The sequence below is a fragment of the Passer domesticus genome, chromosome 5, assembly GCF_036417665.1.
Source record: "Passer domesticus isolate bPasDom1 chromosome 5, bPasDom1.hap1, whole genome shotgun sequence".
Taxonomy (NCBI): domain Eukaryota; kingdom Metazoa; phylum Chordata; class Aves; order Passeriformes; family Passeridae; genus Passer; species Passer domesticus.
Window position 1 is genome coordinate 27,492,003 of NC_087478.1, and position 15,116 is coordinate 27,507,118.

The 15,116-nt window shown below is 40.6% G+C and overlaps 1 long non-coding RNA gene across 1 annotated transcript; it reads right to left on the reverse strand.

The window, feature by feature from the left end:
• Nucleotides 1-4,422: 4,422 nt before the first annotated feature.
• Nucleotides 4,423-14,299, reverse strand: LOC135301909 (uncharacterized). Its single transcript, XR_010363649.1, has 2 exons — nt 14,168-14,299; nt 4,423-4,589 (listed from the first exon to the last, which is right to left on the reverse strand). It is a non-coding gene; the product is annotated as an uncharacterized LOC135301909 (long non-coding RNA).
• Between the last annotated feature and the right edge of the window lie 817 nt (nt 14,300-15,116).

Below are 15,116 nucleotides of genomic sequence, written 5' to 3' on the forward strand. Positions count from 1 at the left end.
ACCAGCCTTCTGAAACATGGAGTCAAGATTCGCGTCTCCACTCATGGGGTATCCACCACAATGAAGTATTTTCCAATGCCATCATAATTCCTCTTCACTCGTCCATGCCTATAATCCATGCAAAGTCCTGAGCGCACAAAACTGATTGTAGTGTCTCACGGTGCTGAGAAAGCAGAGGTTCTCTGTGCTGCCTGCCTGGGAGGGCTTTTGAGGAGCAGCAGGGTGTCACACCACTGCCTTTGCCGAGGCACTGCAGAGCTGAGGTAAATGTGCTACGAGCCCGTGGCCCCATGGGGTCATCAGGGCAGCCACGGGCTCCAGGGGCAGAGCTCAGTGCTGAGTTCCACCACTGCCCACCAGGACAGCAGCAAAGCCAGGGGAGCCTAAGAGTGATTCTCCTTCCCAGCAGGAGCTAAAACTGTCAGACTGTGGTAGGAGCTTGGTCTGCCTTGATTTCTCTGACCTTTCTGTGTGTAGGTGGCCAGACTCACAATCACACCCACAATTAGTTAATAATTACTGTCTCATTCAACAGAGATGGTTCAAGCGCCTGTATAAATGGCTCTGCTCTAGCATCTTTTATCTGCTCTCCAGCTGGACCCATAAAATGCATGTAATAGCAGTTACACAGAACCAAGGTTTACATACCCTCAATGCAAAGCAGTGCAAATAGAAGAATTTTGAAATTTGCAGACCATCCTTATGATAAGAACATATCTTTTCAGTGGCTCAGAGCTGATTTTCTTTTATTAAAGCATCTTCCATAATAGCTAGTGCATACTTACAGTGCTAGTTACATTTTTGCAATTATGTTATTCAGAAATAATTGGATTTCTGGGTTTAATTGGGCTCTAAATTAGCCATAGCTTTCATAAAAGCTATTACAGAGATTTCTAATAGCAGCTTTTCCTGCTATTTAAGGACTGAGTATTGCAATGAGAGTGATTCAGCAGTGTAAAAAGTCTTGGCTGCTGTGAACTCTAGCACAGGTTCAGATTAATTATGGCAATTTAGGTACCATCCTTTTGTAATTAAACATTTGCTCAAAACATTACCCAGAGTATATAACTGTGTCAAACAACTGGTTATCCTTTAGAAAGATACGATTTTGTTTTCCAACTCTTTGGAAGATTAAGGAGCTTTATGGCAGGTTGGCTCCTGGTGATGAGGTTCAGGGCAGAACAAGCACATGTTTGCTCCCACCAGTCTTTTCACCAGCTCACTTGGGAGGAGGCTGTGTGAGGTCTCCCTCTGATCTTCCTTCCCACCCAAGGGGTCCTGTGCTCTGTTTGCTGACCACTCCTGCACACATGCTTGCATGCAAACATCCCACTACTGGAAAAACAGAGAAGTAAAAACACAATCAGCAATTTTGGAGAATATCCTGGGGCAAGTCCTTTGACTTAGTTGCAGATAATTGGGGGGTGATGATGAGGTGATTCAGACTAAGAGAAACAGACCTGACCCTTGTTCTTTTCCCTTGTTTCTGTCAGTGGCCCCTCTACTCCAGTGCAGCACTATCTGTGATCCTCACAATCTTCATCATAAACTGTGGGCTGGGCTGTATTATAGGCATCACTTTGATGAGGAATGGCCTTCTCCTACCAGACAATTAACCCCTTGACCATAATGATGCTTTTTGTGTCCTGCCTTGGTGAGTGACAGTGGATAAGAACAGCAACTGTTTCAATGTAAACTGGTTCCTGCTTACAGCCTGGCCCCTGCATGCCATGCCTGCTGCACTAGTTGAGAGAGGCTGAGGTTTTGCCCAGTCCTTCCTCATTTAGTCTCAGGTGAAAAATTAAGCTTCTCCCAGATGCACAAGTCAAGACTATGTTGACTGTGTAATATTGTACCTGAGGATAGTGTGTGACCTGTCACGTCAAAATTCTGAAATTATTTGAGAAGGCAGACTGATTGGGCTTTGTTTTTTAGAGAACAAGTTAGCAAACCTCCACCTGCTATTTTTTGCTTTGGAAAATGGATAATCTAAGAAAATTTAAAATGTATTGTGGCAAATTTGGCTTATTCTCTGATGCACTCACTCTTCCAATGAAGCCCACTTCATTCCCAAGGATACTGACAAAGGAGACAAGCCCCATATTTTTTAAATTATCCCAGAAAAACCAGAACACTCTTCCACTGATTCATATAAGTCTGAAAAATGCTTGTCCACATAACAAAGGTTAGAATTCAGCCCCAGATTAAAACATGAGAATCTGCATGCCTATGAATACACATTTACATGTGAACTAGGTGGCCAAGCTTCCATTTTATCTCTGAAGTTTCAGTCAATACACCCAGATGAGAAAAGGAGGATTAAGCCCAGTGTACTATAGCCACTTTAGGGCTCAGGTCTGTACCTGAATGCAGGTGCTCAGAGCTACCTGAGGAACCCTGGGGGATCCCAGCTGCCTTTTGGGTGTTGATCCTGGAGGATGCATATCTCTCAGGGTTCAGGTGTCACAGCTGTAACTCCACGTCCAAGATGGGGCCACTTGAAGTCACACACGAATCCTGCATTTTACACAGCTGAACTGATACAAAGTCAAAACATTGAAAGAATTTTGGACACCCAGGGACTTCACAGGACATCATAAGATATCACCATCAACTGAATTTATTATCTTACTATGAAGTCCAAACAATATCTGACCTGAAAAACATGACACAAATCCAAATTTGCCAAAATTAAATATGAAGTTTGAAGCAATTCAGTTAAACGTCTGACTCTTCTTTTTTTTTTCATTTTCCTTCAAAATGCTGGAGACTTTGCATTTTCTGGCAAAAAAGTCCCCTAGTGACACAGAGTTCCCTTTATAGGTATACTTCAGGCAAATGGTGAGTGATAACATTTCAGTGTTTTCCTGCAGATGCTTTTTGGCTTTGTTTTAGCCATAATAGCTCAGAGGACTCTGAGATCTACTGCAAGGCTGAGAAAGTTTTTGGAAATTCATTTGCAAAAGCACACTTTTTAAAAATAACTGAGAAAATTACGGGCTCTTTTGTGTAAATAGGGAAAAAGGGTATCAAGGCATGTGTCAACACTCAATCCTTTTCTAGACAACAGGAGTTTACAATGGATTTCAACAGAAGCAATCTTAAACCTTCAAGTTCAATATTCCAGTTTGCCACAGACAAATAAAACCTTACTAAATTGTAAAAGTAATTTGGTAAATTGAGTCAATTCACCTAGTTAAAAGACTAAAAAATGTAATCAGAAAAGATGTCTTATTAAAAAGCAGTATTCAAGTACATGAACTTCTTTTGATGCCTGTTTCACATAAGCAAAGATTTATCAATATTCATCAATGATATATTCACCTAGGGTGACTGTGAATAATGTGATGCTTAATATTCCCTAAATTTTTTAGATAACCTTAGTGAAAAGTCATTAATTATGGTATTTATCTGCTACTCAAAAAAGAACATGATATAAAATGACAACTCAATTTTCCTCTTTGACATTTCAAATACAACGGGGTCACATTAATCAATCAATAATGTGCTTATCATATACTGTGGTCAATTATATCCCAACTATCAGTGACAGTTTTCTGGCTTGCAATCTGGACACATATACTGTCATGACAACTACATTCTTTTTAGCCCTTTTGTATTTTACAAGCAGTGCTCTTGCTTGAGGCACATCATAAATGTACAAAAAGGGCATCAGATACTTCATAATTCCATTTTCATTTCTGGGTTCTGACTATATTGCCAAAGAATAAACTTTCAGTGCACTGAAATCCAAGAAAAATATTATAAGCTTCCCTTTTCTGAAGAGAAAGTTGCACATTAAATAAAGCTGACTGCACTACAAATAGAGCGTTTGCATTTGCTGATTGCAAGGTAGCAATTATAGCTTACCACTTTAATGAAGCCATAAACTAGTTGAGTGTACTTCTTTGGTTTATTGCACCATGATAACCTTTAATTTTGGAGTTCTGGCCATATAAACTATGATTATTAATGATATCTCTGTCAAAGACATTATTAATACTGTTTGCCAGAACATTATTTATATTCTGGTCTATATGTAAAGATCAGACAGTATCTCCCAAATGAACTTTGACACAGTTTTAAATAGAACTTCTCACCTTCCAACAAATCATATAAATCTTAACTGTCCTGTTTTTATTGAGATTATTCTGAATGAATGATACACTCATAGATCTTATGATACAGTATTTCTCCTCTGGAAAATGATGACTGGTGAATGGTCTAATTGATTATTTCAACAATATCTGACTCTAATTTCCCTTGGAAATACTTTCTGATAAGGAACAACAGAACATGTTCAATCTTTTGGAGGAGAACTTTATTTTTCAATGAACTTCTTTTCAAATACTTAAATATTTGAAAATGTATTTGACTTAATAACCCAGCATGAAGTAAAATTGTGTAAGAAACAAGTCAAAATTAAATTATCCAGAATTTTTATTTGACATATTTGCTCTGATTAGGAATTTGTTTCAAATTGCAGAGCTTCCCATGAAGTAGAATAGGTAGGTTTTATGAGGCCACTGACTGATGAACCTTCTTCCCACGGAGATTATGGCTCCTGAACAACTATCCTCCATGATTTCCTGAAAATGAGAAAATATGACTTTTCATATATACTTTTCTTCATCTTTCTTGCTTAAAGTTTTTTCCAACTGGCTCATAGATAGAGAGCTGAGAAGGGAGAAGATGTGTGAGTTCTCAGCCCTTCCAGCTGCATGATGAGACACATCATACATCTTCCTTTCTAAGTGCCAGCAGCAGAATAGGGAAACGAGAGGAAATTTGAATATCAAAAGTCATTCTCCAGTTTACCCACTCTTAAAGCCTGTCACAACACATTCCCAGTAGTAATTACCTACCCTGCTCCAATTCAGAAACAAGGGTACCACAGAGGTTGTTGAATGACCCTATCTGTGGCAAACTGTTAATTTATTCTGGATAAAAACAAAGATAAAGGAATTTAAAAACTACTGGACATACCTAACACTTCAATAATAGCTGTTTGCTTGGTTTTATTGTTTTTACATCATATTTTGATGTTGCTATACTCACTGGGACATTTAAAGGGTAATATAGTAATAATTTATGAAATAAGATAGTTTGATATGCAACAGTATTCCTAGTGGTGCATTTCGTTTCATATTAGCAATACAAAAACCGTGAAAAGCTGATGGTGGCAGTGGGTTCCCACTGAGACATACCCTATTACAGTGGTATCCATGTCAGCATGTCAGCTTTTTGCTTTTTAATCACTGCTTTGACATTCAGTGACTGCAGTGTTTTTCTTTCAGAAATCATACAGGTTTTCACCCAGGAGCCAAAATCATTTAGATGACATTCCTTCTCCTCCATTAAAGCCAATTAATGAAAGGAGTGCAGGTAGGTTCCACTGAGGAAGACAGAGGTACCAATGCTATTTGTGTGTGCAGGCTGTAAAGTAAAAGCCCTTCCTTAACCCATAGCTCAAGCCTCAGCTGGTGCTGCTGGGACATCAGAGAGTGGGGAGCATTCCTATGTCAATCTGAAGGTGCATTTCTTTTGTCCTCACAAACATTTTGTTGCACATGAAAATTGTCAATGAAACCTGACCTCCTGATATTTAGTTAATGCAATATACCCAAAACAAAGAAAGGTAAGACCAGAAAATTTTGACCTATAATTACAAAGCTAAAATTAAAATGTTGATGAGAGAGGTATGCTGATATATTGGTCAGCTCAAATAATTAGACTTGGTGAAAAATAGACTTTCAATCCCTGGAAAAAATTGTAATACTAATAAAGTTTATAACTGTAATAAAGTTTTCTCATCAACTGTAAGAGAACTTTCTCTGAGACCTTTGCCATTGCCTGAAGTGTGGTCAGACTGCCAGCCAGAACTCTTGCTCCAGAGGGGGCAGAAATCTTCCTGCACAAAGCTTCTTTGGATTTCAGTGATGCTTTGAAAGGGAGATACTTCATGCCCACAGGAGAAAAGAGTAGGAGGGATTTGACAGATATACATTGTGCAGTGGCATAGGCTCTGCCCTAGAATTACCTTATTTTTGCCAACAATGTCTTTAAAACTGAATCATCCTCATTCTACAAAATCATTGAACCTATTATTCAATCTTTACTTTCTTTTCTTTACACAATTTCCAGATTTTTATTATACTACCATCTCCCATCAGAGAGATATCTTAGAGTAAACTGAAAATCACTGGTTATGACAAAAAGTAATTCCCATTAACAAGTCATCATCTAATAATTTTAGGATCTTTGTATCCTATTATCACCTTTCTTATTTCTTAATGACAGGGATTTGACTAATACTGTGTGAACTCTGTTAACATAATTTGAAACTTACAACCAAGTGTGTATTTATGGAATAAGCCGTCATCTTTTTCATGCTTGCACATAATTTTAGCTTGTGATTTGATCAGATGTGGATGTTGAAAGTTAATTTCCATCAAATCAACTGAGGAAGGAGGAATATAGTTATCACCATTTTCTGCTGGATTAAAACGTATTGGCATTGAATTCAAAGGGCCTCAAAGGGAATAAGATTTCCCTTCTCATTGTCCACAAGATTTCCTTTGTGGGTGACAGAGGCAATTTATCCATTTAGTGCTTTTTTTGAAGGCCATGGTACAGCTTGTATATGAGATATGACACTTTTACTGTATTTCAGCTGGTTTCAATGAAGGCCAAGCATTAGGGAAAATCCAGGCCCCTTTGGTCCCAGTCTTAAACCCTATGCAATGAACTCAATGCCTGATTAATTTCTACCATCTCCTGCACTCTGAAATTCCATGTTTCTTTCCCCATGTTCTATCTGTTGCCAGTCCGGATTAATTTTACCTTAATCTGAGTTGTCTAAATCAGCTGTCCTGGCTCCCCAAAGTGTGGAAATTATACACTGGTGTAACGCATCACCTGATAATTATAAGTCTACATGGAACCATGTTAAAATGGAAAATAAATTCATCTCCTCTTTTTATTTTTTTGTTCTGTATGTCTTGTTCCTCGTGTCTCTAAGTCAGGGACAAACCACATATATATTTAATAGTTCACTTTCTATCCATCTGAAGACATATTTCTTAGGTAACAGCTTGGAGGAAATGCTCTCCAAGTCAGAAAAATTAATTTATAATTTTTTTATTGTCTTGAAAAGACAAATACAGATATTGATTCCTTTCTCATTGATGATGTTCATACTACCCTTCCTCACTTCTTAAAAGACAAAACCCATTAATTTCATTTTAGAAAATAAAATATTCTATGAGAAACAGACACTTTGGATCTATTTAAGAGATATATATTCTGCTAACGAGTAGATATCAACTAACAGAAATGGAATTTTGTTTATCTTTTCATAGGTGGACTGACTCCAAGATTCTGAATGAAGAAGACAAATAATAAATTTATAAGGCTGTTCTTTCTGATAGAATTACAAATGTAGGGATCCCTGTGTGAAATACTATATATAGAATCACAGAAGTTCAGAGAAAAATGTCCGATTGATAGGCTGTTCACAAGACAGCCTACCAGTGGCAAAATGCTGGGCAGTGAGGTCAGGCACTGTCCTTCCACTTCATGTTTACACAGTAGCTACCGTTGGCTCAGGTGAGTGGAATGACTGGTGTCCTCAGCTGTAACACCACAGAAAGAGCAATACTTTTTTTATCAAGTACATTGTCACAGAGTGAAATAGGTAATATCATGAAATGATAGCAAATAGAGCAAAATTGTCCATATGAGCAAGTTACCTAGGGTGCTTCAGTATTCTTGGTGTCTTTGTTATGGAAATCCAAGTAAGGGGATAATGTCAGCAGGGTAATGCTAATGGAAGTAATTCCTTTGATTTCCATGAGCCTTGCATCATGCTTTTACTTTCTAATTTGTAAAATCTGATAATTCACAGTACAGCCCATAGAGTTATTAATTTGAATTAGTGAAGTTCTCTACCTGATTGATTTTAAACCAATTTATATAGCTTGTCTGTTTAAGCTGTTAATGCTGTTGAAGATTACTATGGTATTACTGCAGTCTGCAATATTTCAAAGATTATGGAGCTGTATCTCACCAAATCCTCAAAAAGGATTTGACTTTCCACACCACTTCTAGTCATCTAAGAGCTATCACTTGTGAAACAAGCCCCTGAAAGCCTGGGCCAACTGTGCCAAGTGCCAGAAAACTGAATTTACTCTGCTGAAAGAGCTGGAGCAGGAATTCAACTATTCAGCATAAAAACAAAGAACACATTTTTATTTCACTCAACTTCAGGTAGCTGGATAAATATTTTGGTTAATTAAGTTGTGAAATTCTTTGTTGGATTTAGAGATTCTGATAGTTTTAGTGATTCAGTGTTTAAATTCAATCTATACTTGCCTTTGTGATTCATTCATTTTAGTGAATGATTACCCATTTAAAACAAGTACTGGTTTTGCAAACATGAAAAGAATACCTTAATAAATGTAAGTCACTTCTCTGCTCTAACTGCACTGGGAAGATAGATTAGTGTTGTAAATTAACCTACAAACAGATTTTATGCTCTCTTGCTCCTTAAAACAAAACCAGTGCATGGTTAAGTAAACCATCCCTGAAAATATGGGGCTCCAATTTCTCAGCCGGTACAGAAAACATTATTAATAATCTCCAGTTTGAAAAGTTTAGTGAATGACCACAGCTTCTAGCAGAAAGGGAAACAGAGCACCATCTGCTGTACAGCCCTGCAAATGTTTCAGAACAAAAGCTGCAAGAAAACCTTGCAAAAATCTTTACTTTAAGTTTTCCAAATAGGATATATGGAAGGTCATTGTCATCCAACAATACATGACCATGAGCTTTGGATGGAGAGTCTAAAATTAGAGAGACACATGAAGACCCAGGGTTCACAGCAGGTTGTCAAAACCTGCAAGGAGAGAAAAGCATGTAGTATTATTTCTTTGGAGGGACTAGCATGGCTCTGATTTTTAAAAGTAGAGAATTTGACAGCCTGTATATGTATATCTATATGCTACTATATTGACATGGCATCTGGCAGACCTGCTAGCTCAGGCTAAAATACTGCTATGATAAACCACTCAGAAGTTGTGTTAGTATGCCTACACCTCAGGAAAAGGAAAATTATATGCTCAGGGCCCACATCTCTGCGCAAATCCTGCTCATGGTCAGTAGCCATTTGAAGATGAGCCTTTTGAGGGGCCCTTATTTGCTGAAGTTCTTTGGGGGAATCTCAAAAAGCAGATCAGGCTTAGGCATGCACATCACAGGTTGCAGAGGATCTGAGAATTAGGAAAAGTGATGCCAGTGACTCCTGAAACACCCAGCAAGCCTGAGGGTAACCTGTCTTCAACACGTCCAACATGAACCATTGATCAGCACAAGAGTGATGGAAAGTGATTGATTTCTGTCCTATGAATAGGAAAGAAACTTCACATTTCACACTTCCAAATGCCCAAATCAACATCAAGACCATCTCACATAGAAGATGAGGAAAAACTGCCTCTTTTACAGACTATAGACATCAAAATCACCATCTGAAAGAGCACATAAAGTGTGTAATGGATCCTTCCCAGTCCTGCAGGGAATGAGGGACTCTTCATAAGCCTGACATCCCAAGATATGATCATCTCCCTTTAGGAGTGGCTCAGAAGAGTCACCAAGGCTCTTCTAAATTGTCCACTAAACAGTGAGCAATACAAATCAGCAATAATCACACAATCACAGAATATGTTGAGTTGGAAGGGACCCACAAATATAATCAAGTCCATCTCCTGGCCCTGCACAGAACCATCCCCAAGAGTCACACCATGTGCCTGAGAGCATTGTCCACACACTTCTCGTACTCTGCCAGGCTGGTGCTGTGACCACTTTCCTGGGGAGCCTGTTCCAGTGCCCAAACAGCCTCTGGGTAAAGAACCTTTTTCTGATATCCAACATAACCCTCCCTGAAACAACTTAAGGCCACTCCCTCAAATCCTGTCACCACAGAGCAGAGATCAGTGTCCGTCCCTCCTCTTCCCTTCACAAGGAAGTTGCAGACTGCAATGAGGTCTCCCCTCAGTCTCCATGTAGCATGGTTTCTGTGAAACCTATTAGAAAAAAGGTTGATTCAACCCTTGCCTACTTTTAAGAGCAGTAGAAATGTTTTGATTTCTTCCCCTCAGCTCTAAATTATGTCCATGATATGTAAGGATATTTTATTGCACCAACCAGACAGAAGAAACACAGGCCATTTCTGACTCCTTCTCTTAGAGGAAAAAGCTGTACTTTGCCGCTGTCACTGCCCTTCTACAGGCCTGTGTAAATAAGAAATCAGAGTTCTTTGCATAACTTACTTCATACCAATCATTACCAAGGCAGACAGCTCTGTTAATAGCCTGCAGAGATCTATAATCCACAGTTTGGTACAGTTTACAAAAGCACCTGGATAAGACTCCAGAATGAAAGGGCAGTCACGGTCTGGTCTGTAGGGAATCCTTAACTGGATGGAGCTGCCATCATCATCATCCTAATTTGGACAGAGCTGCTTTTGTCATTGCCATTTCATTTGGACTTTGTGGGCTGCTGCTGTGTCAAGATACCATTTATATGATGGTTAGTTTATGTCAGAATTGATGCCCAGCAGCTGGAATTGTATAAAGCAGTAAAGAGCTGTCTTTTGCCATGAACTGGTGGATTAGGCTGATGGCAGCACATGAGGAGAGGTTGAAACAAATGAGAAGCAGAGGGGAGCGGACAGGTGGGTTTGCAGCCTCCATCACAGCCTCCCACACTGAGAAAACAGGCTGAGTAACAGTGGAAACATTCCCACCAGGGTGACCCTAAGGATGGAATGGTGACTCTGGAGGCCATGGACAGACCACAGGGGGACACACAGGTGTAGGGTGAAGGTGTGAGGCAGGCGGAGCAAACTGAGGATGCTGGCAGGGGAGCACCACAAGTCCCAAGCAGAGCAGCCTGTTGTGGAAGTGGCCCAGCCAGCAGCCCCCATCAGTCAGGGGAACAAGGGAATAAATCCAGAGAGGAGATTAAAAGGAGTAGCAGTCAAGGGGAGACTACCAACTGGATTTTACTTTAATAGTTAAGCTGTCCGTGACTGGTGAAAACAACTAGACAAATAGAACACCACCAAAAGTAGGCAGATTCCAGCCTAAAATGAGACCTCAATACAAAAAATTTCAGCACTCCTCTGTCTCTTCTCCTTCACTGAGCACTTACACAGGGTTCAGGAAGTCCAAGAGAGAGCACAGGAAAACTCATTCTCCTTCCTTGGAGAAATGCAGGACTGTGATCCTTCACTCTAGTCTGGGATGAAAACATCTGGATAAATTTTTTTTTTTACATCAGCTGAAGTGACAAAATCAAAATTGTATCATTCAGTTTATTCTGCAGTTATAGAGGCTAAAGAGATTTAGAAACACCTTATTTGTCATACCTATTGAATTACATGGGGTTTTTTTCATTTTTCTGGGTTTATATCACTTCACTGGAGTGAGTGACCAGTTGAAAGTCTACAGCAACTGTTTCCTGTTTTCAAAAAACAATCCATCATGAAAACCTTCTTTAACAAAACAAAGGCTTTGGGCATCAAAAACATGGCCATGTTCTTTCTGTTTTACTCCAGACCACATGAAAGTTTTGAATTCACACACAAGAAAACCAAAACTAATGTTATGTTTAAATTAATGTTTTTTCTTAGAAAACTCAGTTTTGCACAAAGTAACTTCTCTCAAAAATATACATATGAAGAATAGCTTGTAGTACACAGCTTGTAGTACTGCTCCTAATATAACAGATTTAGAAAGCAAACTAAAAAGCTGGAAATAAACATATATCTGATGCTATTAAAGTTGCACAGTTGTGCTCCCTTTCCCCTGAGAATCTGCTGAATCTAGGGCTCCTAGATGACTGTAAGCAGTAATGGTCTCTTAAAATTAAGACCAAATGTGAAGGAAATGCAAAGCAGTTTGTGAGCTCTTCCTGTCCACAGAACCAATTACATTACAGACTGCCAAACCACTCTGTGTTTTAATTGCTGTTTGAGATTTCACTCATCCTGGAAAATAAAATTCTGTTTCCTTTTCAATGAGTGCCCAAGAGATATTTAAGAACAAAACTGCATGAAAACAATGATAATACTAGAGGTTTTATTGAGATGAGTGCCACTTAATTTTCTTAATTTCATGCTTTTCCCAAAAGAACACAACACCTAATGCTTTGCCTATCCCGTGTTCTCTACAATTCCCAAATGTACCCCAGCAATTTTCAGTCCATAGAGTGCAGGGTGAACAAAACGAGTAACTTTATAGAGAAAATATTCATTTAAACCCCTTGATTCAAAGCCCTAGGGTATCAAAAGGTTAGTTACTTTTAAGGACTATACTAAAGGTGACTTTCAGCTACTACATTATTGAAATGCAAAGCAAATTAATCCTGCTATTCAAAGCAGCAAGATACCAATGTAAAAGCTGTTAAAAAGCAAGCTGGCTTGACACCCAGCAGACCAGCAGTAAGAGACCCAAATAGGCATTGATAACGACTGCTACAGTAAATGCTACATCTTCCAGAGGCAAAAAGAAAAACCCCCAGTGTTTTATTGAAATCTTCAGATGAAAAAGGAGCAGCTGAGAATAAAACTCTGTTGCCATGTGAGATCCCACAAGGATGCCCTCAAGCATATGATGGGCCAGATAAACAGGACTGTGAGAAGGAATCTGGTGGGCATTCCTGTCTCTTCCTGAGGTTGCTAGGAGCCAGAGAGCCTCAGTACCCACAGCCATGATTGGCAGGGGTTTCACAGCAGCCCCTAAGCCCAGGGCTGGTGCTGACACCCTGCCTCACTGCAGCATGACTGCCACCCACACTGGGCACTGTCATCAGAGCCAGGTGCACTGGGGGATGCTGCAGGTTCACCCCACATTAATGGGGAGAGGAGTGGGGCACAAGGTGTGCTGGGTGTGCAGAGCTGCCACAGAGAGCCATAGGGCAGGGGAAGCTCTGAATTCAGTGGATCCAGCCCCAGGGAAAATGCCTGACAGCATCAAAAGAAAACCAGTATTTAATCCACTCATAAACCACTCCCAAAATCTCCTTATAAAAGTCAGGACTGGAAATAGTGAGGAAGGGCTACTGTCATTAAACCTTGTGTAGTAGAATGACCCTGGCTGGATGGCAGGTACCCACCAAAACCCATATCACTCCCCTCCTCAGCTGGACACAGGAGAGAAAATAGCACGTAACGTTTGTAGGTCAGGATAAGGACAGGGAGAGATCACTGACTCATTTAGTGTCATGGACAAAACAGCCTCAACCTGTGGAAAAATTAATTCCTTATCATTGAAATCAGAGTAGGGCAGTGAGAAATAAAACCATATCTTAAAAAACACCTTCCACCAACCCCTCTCTTCTTCCCAGCCTCAAGGCTAATTCTCCCTTTCCTCTGCCCCTGCACCGGGAGATGGGGGCTGTAGTCAGTTCCACAAATATCTCTGCTGCTCCTTCCTTCTCAGGGGGAGCTGGACACAGCAGTCAAGGTGCAGCCTCACCAGTGCAGTACAGAGGGACAATGACTGCCTGCTCCTGCTGGCCACACTATTGCTGGTACAGGCCAGGTGCCATTGGCCTTCTTGGACACCTGGTCACACACTGGCTCACGTTCAGTCAGCTGTTGACCAGCACCCCCAGGTCCTTTTCCACCAGGCCACTTTCCAGCCACTCTTCCCTCAATATTTAGCATTGTGTGGGGTTATTGTGACCCACATGGAGCCCTGGGCCTTACTGAACTTCAATACCACCAGACTCAGCCCATGGATCCAGCCTGTCCAGATGCCTCTGCAGATCAGCATTCCCTCCCAACTTGGTGTCACCTGAAAACTTACTGAGGGTGCAATCAATCCTCTTGTCCAAATCACTGAAGACATTAAACAGACCTGGCCCCAATACTGAGCCCTGGAGAGCCCCACTGGTGCCCAGTTGCTAACTGGATGTAACTCCATTCACCACCATTCTCTGGGCCTGGGCATCCAGCCAGTTTTAACCCAGTGAAGACTGCAGCTGTCCAAGCCATGGGAAGCCAGTTTCTTCAGGAGAACATCATGGGAGGCAGTTTCAAAGGCTTTACTGAAGTCCAGGGAAATTACATCCACAGTCTTTCCCCCACCCACCAAGTGTGACCCACCTTGTCACAAAACTTGCTCAGGTTGCTCAAGCAGGACCTTCCTTTCCTTAGCTGCTGTTGCCTGGGCCTGATTCCCTGGCTGTCCTGTGCATGTTGCATGACAGCACTCAGGATGCTCTGCTCCATGCCCTTCCCTGGCATCAAGGTCAGGCTGAAGGCTTGTAGTTCCCTGGAGATACCTCAGCAGTTACCTTTGTCCAGAAATTTAGTTACTTGGCCTTCTATGTCTTCTCAACCCTGTGTCACAGTAGGTAGGAGGTAGTGAATATGGCTTCGATGCTGAAAATGCTGAAAATGAATCCAGATCTTGAATGTATTTGGCAGAGACTTGTTCAAGCTGCTGTCTAGCCAGTACTTATGAACATACACAGAGCACAAATGAAAAGACAGTAACTTGTGGAAACTTCCTAATTGGCTTTGTTGGCATAGATGGATTACTTCCCAGAAATGAAAGGCAGAAGGGTCTTCTATCAGTCTCTGAAGTTCAGTATTTTGTATTTTAATTATGCATTACTTACACAAAGGCCTTCTTTTGTGATCAAAAGGACTTTGGGAAACAAACCAGCAGCCAGAATTAGAAATGCTGACTGAGGGGCAGACATAGAGATTACCATAATTCACATATCAGCCACAACTCTCAGATCAGAAATAGTCTACAGATGTAATGTGTAGATGCTACAGCAGTCACTTGACCTGAAGCTAATTTACTTTAGAATCACTGAATATCTCAAGCCGTAAAAGACCCATAAGGATCATTGTGCTCAACCTTCTCCTCCTCACAGGACTAACTAACCCAAAAGACCAAGAGCATTGTCCAAATGTTCCTTGAGCTCTGGCAGGCTTGGGGCTGTGACCACTTCTCTGGGGAGCCCGTTCCAGTGACTGACCACCCTCTCAATGAAGAACCTTTTTCTAACGCCCAATCCCAACTTCGCTCATAGATCACCTT